Below are 10766 nucleotides of genomic sequence, written 5' to 3'. Positions count from 1 at the left end.
ACTTTATATTTGTATTCCAAGGACCCCCAGTTTGATATGCATTAGTCCCATGGGCCCCCATTTAATACATTTTTAATTTTTCCGGAATCCCAATCTAACACTGCAAAATCCTCTGTGTTAATTTAACTCTGAGAGTGTATACAAATGTCTGTGACTGTAATTATTTGTGATTGTAATTTGTACAGTCTCGGAGTTACAGACCTGTAACGTCTCAAGAATCCCCTGGGGGGGGGGGGTCCTGGACCCCCCACGTTGAGAACCAGCGATATACAACTCACTTTCCCCATAGAAAGGAGATGGCATTCACTGCTGCCATTTTTTCTCTTACCCCTTTTTCTACTTTGTATATAGTGTTTTAGATGTGTTGTTGATGATGTTGTATGTTGGTGTTGTTTTTATTCTATGTTGATGAATTGAATACATAGGACCACAATGGAAACAACAAACTTTTTTGTGCTATCCTTTTAGCCCAAATGTCAGACTGTACCTCGTGCTGATTACATTTATGTCTAATTAAGTATTCAATCAATCAAAACCACTCGAATGCTTAGCAGTGATATGCAACCAGTCATTTAAAACAGTGGTTCTCAACATGTGGGTCGGGACCCCCCCCCATATGATGTTGACGGGGGGGTCCCCAGATGACAGTGACGTTACAATTTAAGGACTTTTAAGACCTTTTTAACTGGTCAAACATTGGCCAAATAGTCAAATTATATAAGAGATAGGCAAATATTGTGAAAATAGCCGATCTACAAGCTCTACAATTTATCTGTGGAAGCGAGTCAAAACTACATGTAATGCTCACAATTCCAAGTGCTTGTCAGGGTGAGGGGTCCCCAGTTCAGATATGATTATTAGGGGGGGTCACGGCCTGAAAAGGTTGAGAACCACTGATTTAAAAAACAGCTTTTCCCTTCCTGGTGAGAAGCATGGAGAAAACGGTAGATACATCTGGATACAACACCAGATGACGCCTGGTGGTGCGAGGGGTCAGAGGTCAATGACAATGGGGTGGGTCAGACCTCCAGGATGACTCACACCTAACGTGATTTCTGGCGTACCCTTCCTTCTGTTGACAGCGGAGGGTGACGGGGGGGTGGCTGGGGGGGGGTGCGCGGGTGGGGATGTGGCAGTGGCACGCACAGCAGCCCCTCTGTTTGACACCGAGTGACCTCTCTGTGTCATAAATGCGTGATGCTGTAATGCAAGTGTGCTTCTCAAAGTGAGGTCCGGGGACCGCCTACAGGGTTCCTTGAGGGGGTTCCCAGGCAAAATATAGAGTAAATATAGCATCAAAAACCAGTTTGACAACTTTAACGCTATATTATATGCCTTTTGGAAAATAGCCGTTCTGTAGAAATCGTCTGTCGGGTGAAATCTCATAATGTCTAAAACTGTTCATTTTCAGGATTCAAATTCAAAAATAGCAAAAGTAGCAGATCTAGATCTGCTACTTTTGATGCTTTTGTGTGTCGCTGTAGTGTGATCAAGTAAGGCGTTAATTTACAATAGGAGAGACGCATAGGAGAGAGATGCTCATCCACAATTCTCACCAGAACCGGTGCGCCCCAAGGCTGCTGCCTCAGTCCTCTGTTATACAGTTTGTTTACGTTCGATTGTGTCGCCAGATGTGAGAATAACAGCATAATTAAATTTGCGGATGATACCACAGTGATCGGTTTAATAACCAACGGTGATGAGAGGGCCTATAGGAGGGAGATAGAAGATCTAACTCTATGGTGCGATAACAACAACCTCTCACTTAACACCAATAAGACCAAAGAAATCATTGTAGACTTTAGGAAGTCCAAAGGTATCCACACCCCCATTTCCATCAAAGGGTCATCTGTCGACATAGTTGATAACTTTAAATTCCTGGGCATACACATCACAGACACATTCACATGGTCATTCAACACCGAGTACATCCTCAAGAAGGCGCAGCAGCGACTGTACTTTCTGAGGCGCCTTAAAAAATTTGGCTTAAGTACAAAAGGACTAGTGAACTTTTATCGTTGCATAATTGAAAGTGTCTTAACTGGCTGTATCACAGTGTGGTACGGTAACACGACCGCTCAGGATTGCAACAGGTTGCAGAGGACCATTAAAACAGCAGCTAAAATCATCGGCAGCACAGAACTACCCAGTCTCCACAACATCTACACCACTCGCTGTATGAAAAAAGCCCACAACATCATTAAAGACACCAGCCACCCCGCAAATACCCTGTTTAGACTACTTCCTTCCAAAAAACGCTACCAGAGCATCTATTCTCGCACCACCCGTCTCAGTAACAGTTTCTTCCCTCAGGCAGTCAGGCTGTTGAACAGCTGACCTTGTTTTGCACTGTATGGTCATTCACTTGCACTTTATTTTGTATTTTGTGTTTGTCTTTTCTTTGCACTATAGATGTTGTTTATGTGTATATAATGACTGAGAATGCTCTGAGCAAAACAAATTTCATTGTATTTATACTTGTATTTATACATATGACAAATAAACCTGAACTGAACTGAACTGAACAAAAAAAAAGTTTGAACGTGGAGAAAATCTTGAATCTTGAATGGGGTTCTCCAGGTAAAAAAAAAATCTTTTCAAATGGGGGTCCGCCACGGCCTAATACAATTTGGGGGGTCCTCGACATGAACAAGTTTGAGAACCACTGCTGTAATGAACTGCACTCATTAGTGTTGATTTTGACAGCACATTTTGATTCAGTTTCAGTCATAGTATTGATTCCATTTAGTTTTAGTCATATTTTCGTAATCTGAAATGTTTTACTGTTAGTCTAGTTTTAGTCGACTAAATCTATAGTTGATTTAGTCGACTAAAATGTATTTTGGCGGTGCCTTGATGGCCTCGTAATGGCTGATTTTACACTTGGTTGCATGCTGAAAATAGCCAAACTACAAGCTCGTAGATCTGATATTCTGCGCAACACCCGAGCGCAACCTAACATAAAATGACTTGGCTTTTAGTTCTACTGGATCTCTTCTCCACTAGTAGTCCCTCACTAACATTTCAGTCTATATTTATTTGTTTTCGTCAGTGAAAAAAGGTAGCTGAAGAACATTTTTCGTCATAGTTTTAGTCGACGAAATCAACACTGGTACTCCTCATGCCCTGGGCTGACGACGGTAACACGGAGATGCACGTTGTTGCACGTTCAGACTCAGGGGGGAGGGTCTTATCTTATCTGGAATCACATGCACATTCATTCATTCATCCACACACACAATGAAGTCTATTGAAATAGAAATCCAGCTGCAGTTCAGACAGAATTGGGTTTTTCGAGACTTGGGGTAAAAAGAGAGAGATAAGTTGTTCTTTGGAGGATCATTTCAGGACTTCCAACTTCTTTGAACGCCTGCTGCAGGGGTTCTCAAAGTGGGGGGTCCGGGTACTGTACCCCCAGGGGTCCTTCCAGGGCGTCCCCAGCTAAATTATGTAATATAGCAGTGGTTCTCAACCAGTGGTCGGGGGACCACCAGTGGTCGTTGAGGGGGTTCCAGGGGGTCCCCAGCAAAAGGTGTAAATACATTTTCACCTCTTTATCCATATTGTGTAGGTTGGCTATTCAAAAATAGCAGATCTACAAGCTCGAGCTTGTAGATCTGCTATTTTTGAACATTTTCTAAATATCTTGAAAGTGTTTGAAGAATTTTGCATTTTTTAACACAAATCTTCTCTTCTGGGGGTCCCTGGCACGAAACGGTTTGATATGGGGGTCCGCGGCCAAATGTATATCAATTTAGGGGTCCTTGGCATGAAAAAAGTTGAAAACCACTGTAATATAGCATCAAAATCTGTTTAAACACTTTAACCATATTTATATTTAAGATATTCAAAAATTCCCAATCTACTATTGGCTCACAAAGTGTCTTGAGAGCTTGTAGATAGGCTATGTTTGAAAAATGTAGAATCATTTTGAACATTTTACAACAAGTCTTCGTGTGTGTGTGTGTGTGTGTGTGTGTGTGTGTGTGTGTGTGTGTGTGTGTGTGTGTGTGTGTGTGTGTGTGTGTGTGTGTGTGTGTGTGTGTGTGTGGAGGCACGCACTCCCCTGGAGATTGACAGCTGCTGCTAGTAAAGTAAAACCACGCTCTCATGCCTCAGCTATCTAAGTGAAACATGGTGGGGGCTACAGTGTGCTATGTATTATTCAATGAGGAATGTTGTTTTAACTCTCCCAAAAATGCAGCATGTCTGGGCTGGTCCAACAAAAAATGGTCAAAACCGACTAATGGGTTTATATTGTACTTTACTATTTCATCGTCGCCAATAACCTCTTTTCTCCATATTCTAACATTGTGTGTGTTTTTTTCCCCGTAAATTAACGCCCTACTTGATCATACTACAGCGTCACACAAAAGCATCCAAAGTAGCAGATCTACAAGCTCGAAATGCAGCAACACATCACGTCTTGAGCTTGTAGATCTGCTACTTTTGCTATTTGAATGAATTTGAATTTGAATCCTGAAAAGTTTTGGACATATGAGGTTTCCACCCGACAGAGACAATAATTATGCTACATATCTTTACATGCCTTTTGTCTCATTTCGTTTTTGAACACTATTTTAACAGGAGTTTTTTTTTTCTTTCCTTTGCACTGTTTAGTTTGAGGCATTTCTGTTGTCATTTTGGCGTTTCTGTTCTATCATTACCATTGAATTATGCTGCTGTCTAAAGCACTTGTATCCTGTTTATTTAAGGTGCTATCCAGCTCAAATGACTGTATTACCAGCTTTTACTGTATAGTATATCAACCTATAACTTCTCAGCTGGTCAAACTTGACAGGCTGCAAGTATTTGAGGTGGAAACAGAGTCTTCTTCTCATCTCCTCAATGTAAACATAATTTCACTGGGCCAGTGACTTGGCTCTGGTTTGCAAAGTCATTTCAACACATTTTGAGGCATAGAGTTTACGGATGAAAGCACCCAATATGAATAAAATGATCAAATAGATCAGCGGTTCTCAACCAGTGGCCCGGGGACCACCAGTGGTCCTTGGGGGTGTGTACCAGGAGGTCCCCAGCTAAATTAGTTAACATAGCGTCACAATAATTTTTTTAACAACTTAGCTTTGGCTATTCAAAAATAGCAGATCTACAAGCTCATAGCTATGAGCTTGTAGATCTGCTATTTTTTGAAAAATCTTGAAAATGTGTGCAAATCTTTCAATATATTTTATTAAAGCGATTTTTTTTAACTCTTTGCTTCTGGGGGTCCTTGGAACAAAACATTTTCAGATGGGGGTCCGCGGGCCAAATGTATATCAATTTAGGGGTCCTTGGCATGAAAGAGGTTGAAAACCACTGAAAACGAGTATTGATTATCTGTAGAATTGTACTTCCAACCCCAGGACAGGGGCAGAGACTGTAAGGGTTAATGATGATGATGATGATGATGCCAGCCTCTCACTTCAGATCCAGGGAGAGTTGGGTTTTTCTGAAGCCATGGCAACGCATGTCAGCCATGCGATAACAGACAGAGCCACAAGAAGAAAAACAGACTTTTCCTGATGATGGCATCAGTGTCTCAAAATACCGCTTCAATCACTGCCATATCCTCTGTTTTTTGTTGTTGTGTTTGTTGTCTTAGGGTTACAGTTAAATGCAAGACAATGTATCCTATAATAGGCTTATGTATACATAACTTCAGAGAGACGGTACAGAGGTCCCATAGGATACATGATAACACCATCACGTCCCCATGGGATGCATAATAACATTATTATTACACTGTTATTACACCCCTGATTAAGGACATTAAGCTGAAAACGTCTATTCAAAACGGATCAGATATTTATGGCGACAAAAGACCGACTCTATTGTAATTCCCATGTACAGGATCAGCAGGGCTTCTCTTTTAACAGCATGGCAACCTTATGCCATAGAAACAGCCCTACTGTGCGCGTAATGTATCCGTTTATACCACAATCCGTTTCAAACTTTTAATTGTAAAAGAACCAAAGGGAGAGGCAGAAATAACATAAATACTGTCCCAGGTGGAACGAAATGCAGGAGTCGACAAGACTTTTTCACTAAACGTGTTCCGATCACAATCATTTTAACCTTTTATACTTTTTGGCTATTCAAAAATAGCAGATCTACAAGCTCATACCACAGCACTCGGTGCTTGTAGATCTGCTATTTTTGAAAAATCAAGAACATTTGTGTTCCGATCCCTCTCAGATCGAGAGAGAAAAGAAAGACCACCAGAGGAAAAGACCACCAAAAACCTTCGACTAATACAAATAGAAACACGGCCATCAAAGAGAAGAGCGATCACTCACCTGGATACTGTATCATGTGCTGTGCAGGATACTGTATCAACTCCGAGGATTGTATCCAAATCCGAACGATACATGAAGTGGAGCTCCTATAGTCTCTGATCTGATCCCCAGTTCACTCTACTTGTTTCTGTAGATCTGCTGCTGCTAACCGACGATGAAGACCCCCTCCACTCTGATGTCACTGGAACGGGGAGGAGCTATAGCCACGGATCACACGACGGTCGTCTGTCAGTCACGATGGTCGTGGATGGAACTTCATCCTGGTGTTTGTGCCTTCTCCATTTACGGTCCGTGCATCTACATAAACGTTCATATTTCGAATATAAAGTACTTATCCTATGGCCACTGATGTTATAATTATTTACGGGTCCTCGGAAATACCCTTATTTTCTATGTTGTTTAATAAAAAAGCATTTTAATCCGATTGGTGGCCATTTTCTTCGTAGTTTTTCAACGTGATTTCATCAACGTGACCCTATCGGTTTGGGAGGTGTATCACGCTATGATGTATGAGAAAATGGCCATCAATTGGATTAAAATGCTTTTTATTTAACAATACTGGAAATACAGGTACTTTCAAGGATCCATACATAATTGCAACATCCGTGGCCATAGGGTAAGAACTTTATATATGAAATCCGAACGTATATGTAGATTTACGGGCCGTAAATGAAAAAAGTGCAAACACCAGGTTGAAGTTCATCCATGACGGTCGTGACAGACGACCGTCGTGTGATCCGTGGCTAAGGGAGGAGCGTGCACTGGGATTGGGAGGATTTGGTCTTTTGGGTTTCTGTTTTTTTTCCCACAAGGACACGATGACACCTCAAGAGAGCTTCAAATTACTCATTCTCTCAACATGGTGATTATGTGTCGCAAACAAGATTATTGCGTTTTTGTAATTTCATCCACCGTTCAGATTTGTTTAGCTGCGTCGTTCCAACAAGAATGAATGATAGGCTACTACTACTGCACTCGCCACGTTTATTATGCGTTATTAAACTGTAGTGAAGTAAGTGTAGGTTCAACTCAGTGGTTTTCAACTTTTTTCATGCCAAGGGACCCCTATATTGATATACATTTAGCCGCGGACCACCATCTGAAAATGTTTGTGCCAGGGACCCACAGAAGAGAAGATTTATGTTTAAAAAAAAGGCAAAATTCTACAAAATTATTCAAACACTTTCAAGATTTTTCGAAAATGTAAAAAAAATGTGCAGATACAAGCTCGCAGTGCAGCACGCGGTGACACGCTGCGAGCTTGTATATCTGCTATTTTTGAATAGCAGCTTTAACACCTTTTGCTGGGGAACCCCCTCAAGGACCACTGGTTGAGAACCACTGCTTTAAGATATAGGAACACTTGTATTTGTGGCGATCAGTAGCACACCAATCTACAGGTTTACCCTAAACAAGTAGGCTAAACACTGTAGGCTACAAACCAATAACCATCACAATAGAGACTATTGTGATGACAAAAACCAAAACATCCCCATCCATAGTGATTCTCAAAGTGAGGTCCAGTCCAGGGACTCTCAGGGTTCCTTCCTTCCTTCTTACTGTCGGGTCTCTTCCATGTGGTCTCTTCTCTACATGTAAAGTGCCTTGAGACAACTTGTTGTGATTTGACACTTTAATAAAATGTAATTGAATTGAATTGAATTCCTTGGGGTGGGGGTTCTAAATGGCCCTTATCTGTCACTCTGACAGACAGTATACAAATGGAACAATGGTTCAATTTGAATACTGTCCATTTGTATACTGTCAGAGTTAAAGGTATAGGGTAAGTGATATGTGTTGGTTTAAAAAAAAAAGTGGTTAAAGCACTATATTCTGATAGTAATCATTGCTATAGCGTGTTTGTTCAGTAACAGGGTTCTCCCTGTCTCTCCAGCTCTTTATTAAACACAAAATACATTTTCAGTATAGGTGACCAAATCTCAGGAGAGAGTACCCATTTATCAGCTTAATTTTTTATAGTGTTCCAGTTCCAATTTTGTCTGCTCATTTCTTTGTGTCATCACTTCCAATTTCACTTGTTTAATCTGTATCCTGACCTGAGTTCTCTATCCTGATTGGATAAAATTGGTATCCGGACCTGAAAATGCATTTTCTGTTTAATAAAGAGGTGGAGAGAGACTCCTGTTACTGAACAAACACTCTATCGCAACGAGTACCATCAGAATATAGAGCTATTTAACACTTGTTTTAATCAAAGAAAATCACTTGCCCTACCTTTTAACGGGGTCCTTGAAATGTAAAAGTTTGAGAAACACTGCCCTAGGCAACGAATAACATGATGCCATAATAAACGTCAACAAATACTTGCACACATCCCGGGGCAATGCGAGGCATGCTGGTAACTCTCTACTCGACCACTGACAGCCCCGGGAAGCAGCACCCGGGCCCCTCGTACCCAATTGGAAAAAGTACTTGCATGTTTTACTTAAGTAAAAGTATCAATACTGCAATGTAGAAATACTCCGTTACAAGTAAAAGGCCTGTGTTCAAAATGTTAATTGAGTAAAAGTACAAAAGTATTGGCATCAAAATATACTTAAAGTACCAAAAGTAAAAGTACTAACATGTTTGAAAATTGCAGATCTACAAGCTCACAACGCGTTGCATCGCGACGCGTTGTGAGCTTGTAGATCGGCTATTTTCAAATAGCCTATGTATAAAATAGGGCTAAAGTGGTTAATGCATGTTTCATAATATCATGATTTATATCTGAAAAGTACCGAAAGTTGTCAAATAATTGTAGTGGAGTAAAAGTATAATATTTTCCTCTGAGATGTAGTGGAGTAGAAGTAAAAGTACTGAAAATTGGAAATACTCCAGTAGAGTAAAAATACTTCAAAATTGTACTTAAGTACAGTACTTGAGTAAATGTACTTAGTTACTTTACACCACTGCTCGTATACCCCAGACAGGCAGAACTAAGTTCCAGAGGTGCCGAGGCCAGGCGGACAGACAGACACCTCCTTCCTTCCAGGGCTCACAGTCTCTGGTGGCCCCGGAGGGGAGGAATGTCTGGTGATGTGTGGAGAGGCTGATCTTGCCACCACCTGGCCTTCTTCTGTTGCTGGCGAGGGGCCAGTAAAGGTCACCCAGCCAGCCCCCGATGGATGACCGCACCCCATGCCCCCCCCCTATACCAGCTGCTTCACCTGTTGGTTCTCAAACATGTTCATGTCAAGGACCCCCAAGTTGATATCTCTTTGGCCACAGACCCCCATCTGAGTAGATTTCGTGCCAGTGGGGGGCCCCCATAAGAGCAGAATTCTTCAAAATGATCCATATGTTTCCAAAGATGGCCGATCTATGAGCTCACAACGCATCACAATGTGACATATTATTGGTGAACTTGCAGATCGATTATTTTTGGTGAAAAGATGTTCTGTAGAGTATTGGTTCTCAACTTTTTCAGGCCGCGACCCCCCAAAATAATCCTATTTGAACCCCCCCCCCACCCTGATAAGCACTTGGAATTGTAAGCATTACATTTAGTTTGACTCGCTTCCACAGATAATAAAAAAAAATATATAGCCAATATAGCCAATCAAATATAGCCAAAATAGCCAATCTACAAGCTCACAACGCCTCGCTTTGCGAGGCGTTGTGAGCTTGTAGATCGTCTATTTTCAGAATGTTTGCCTCTTTCTTATATAATTTGACTATTTGGCCAATGTTTGACCAGTTTTTATGGTATAGTTTGTTTGAGGTATTAAAAAGGACTTAAAAGTCCTTAAATTGTAACTTCACTGTCATCTGCGGACCCCCCCAACATCATATGGGGACCCCCCTGGGTGTCCCGACCCACAGGTTGAGAACCACTGCTGTAGAGTGGGGGTGTGGGGGGGGGGACAGTCCCGGTCAACTAAGCATTAGTTAACAAAGCATAAAGGGTTTACGCGCTTAGACGTGAAGACATCTATAGAATAGGTTTTAATCCGGACAACCTAATTAATAATACGCACATTCAGCCTGGGCATGATTCTCCATGACCAGTTCCGCTATAACAGAGTTTAAAAAAAAAAAAGAACTGCCCACGAACAGTCTTATCCCAAGACTAATTACATTCTATAGTGCCTTTTTATGGGATAACTAATGGCACATTCTAAAGCGGCGTAAACCTATGTTGTGCGGGTTCATAAACCTCACATTGGGCCAACTAATGTAGTGCAGAGGAGAGTTTTCCTCAGTCTATGACAAACGTTTTAGGTTATGAATAACCCTGGTTTAAAGAGAGACAGTAAAACATTTATACAACAGTATACATTTACTACTGCGAAGACCGAGTGTAAAGTCAAGCCACGATCATTAATGCATAATAACTCTGTTGGGTTAATCCATTCAATCCGGGGAACTCGTCCCTGTCATTTTAGATTTCTTTGGCTATTCAAAAATAGCAGATCTACAAGCTCATAGCGCGGCACCAAGTGCCGCGCTATGAGCTTGTAATTT

The 10766-nt window shown here is 41.3% G+C and overlaps 1 protein-coding gene across 1 annotated transcript in view; it reads right to left on the bottom strand.

Moving 5' to 3' along the window:
- Nucleotides 1-6418, bottom strand: part of LOC308073689 (SH3 domain-binding protein 4) — an 81477-nt gene extending 75059 nt beyond the window's left edge. The window contains exon 1 of the mRNA XM_080412757.1: nt 6300-6418. The gene's annotated coding sequence lies outside the window, so the exon portion shown is untranslated. The remainder of the gene's footprint in view (nt 1-6299) is intronic.
- Between the last annotated feature and the right edge of the window lie 4348 nt (nt 6419-10766).

Source organism: Gymnoscopelus braueri (genome assembly GCF_963280865.1).
Source record: "Gymnoscopelus braueri genome assembly, chromosome: 18".
NCBI lineage: Eukaryota > Metazoa > Chordata > Actinopteri > Myctophiformes > Myctophidae > Gymnoscopelus > Gymnoscopelus braueri.
Note: the sequence above shows the minus strand (reverse complement) of the source record. Positions and strands in the feature narration are given on the sequence as shown.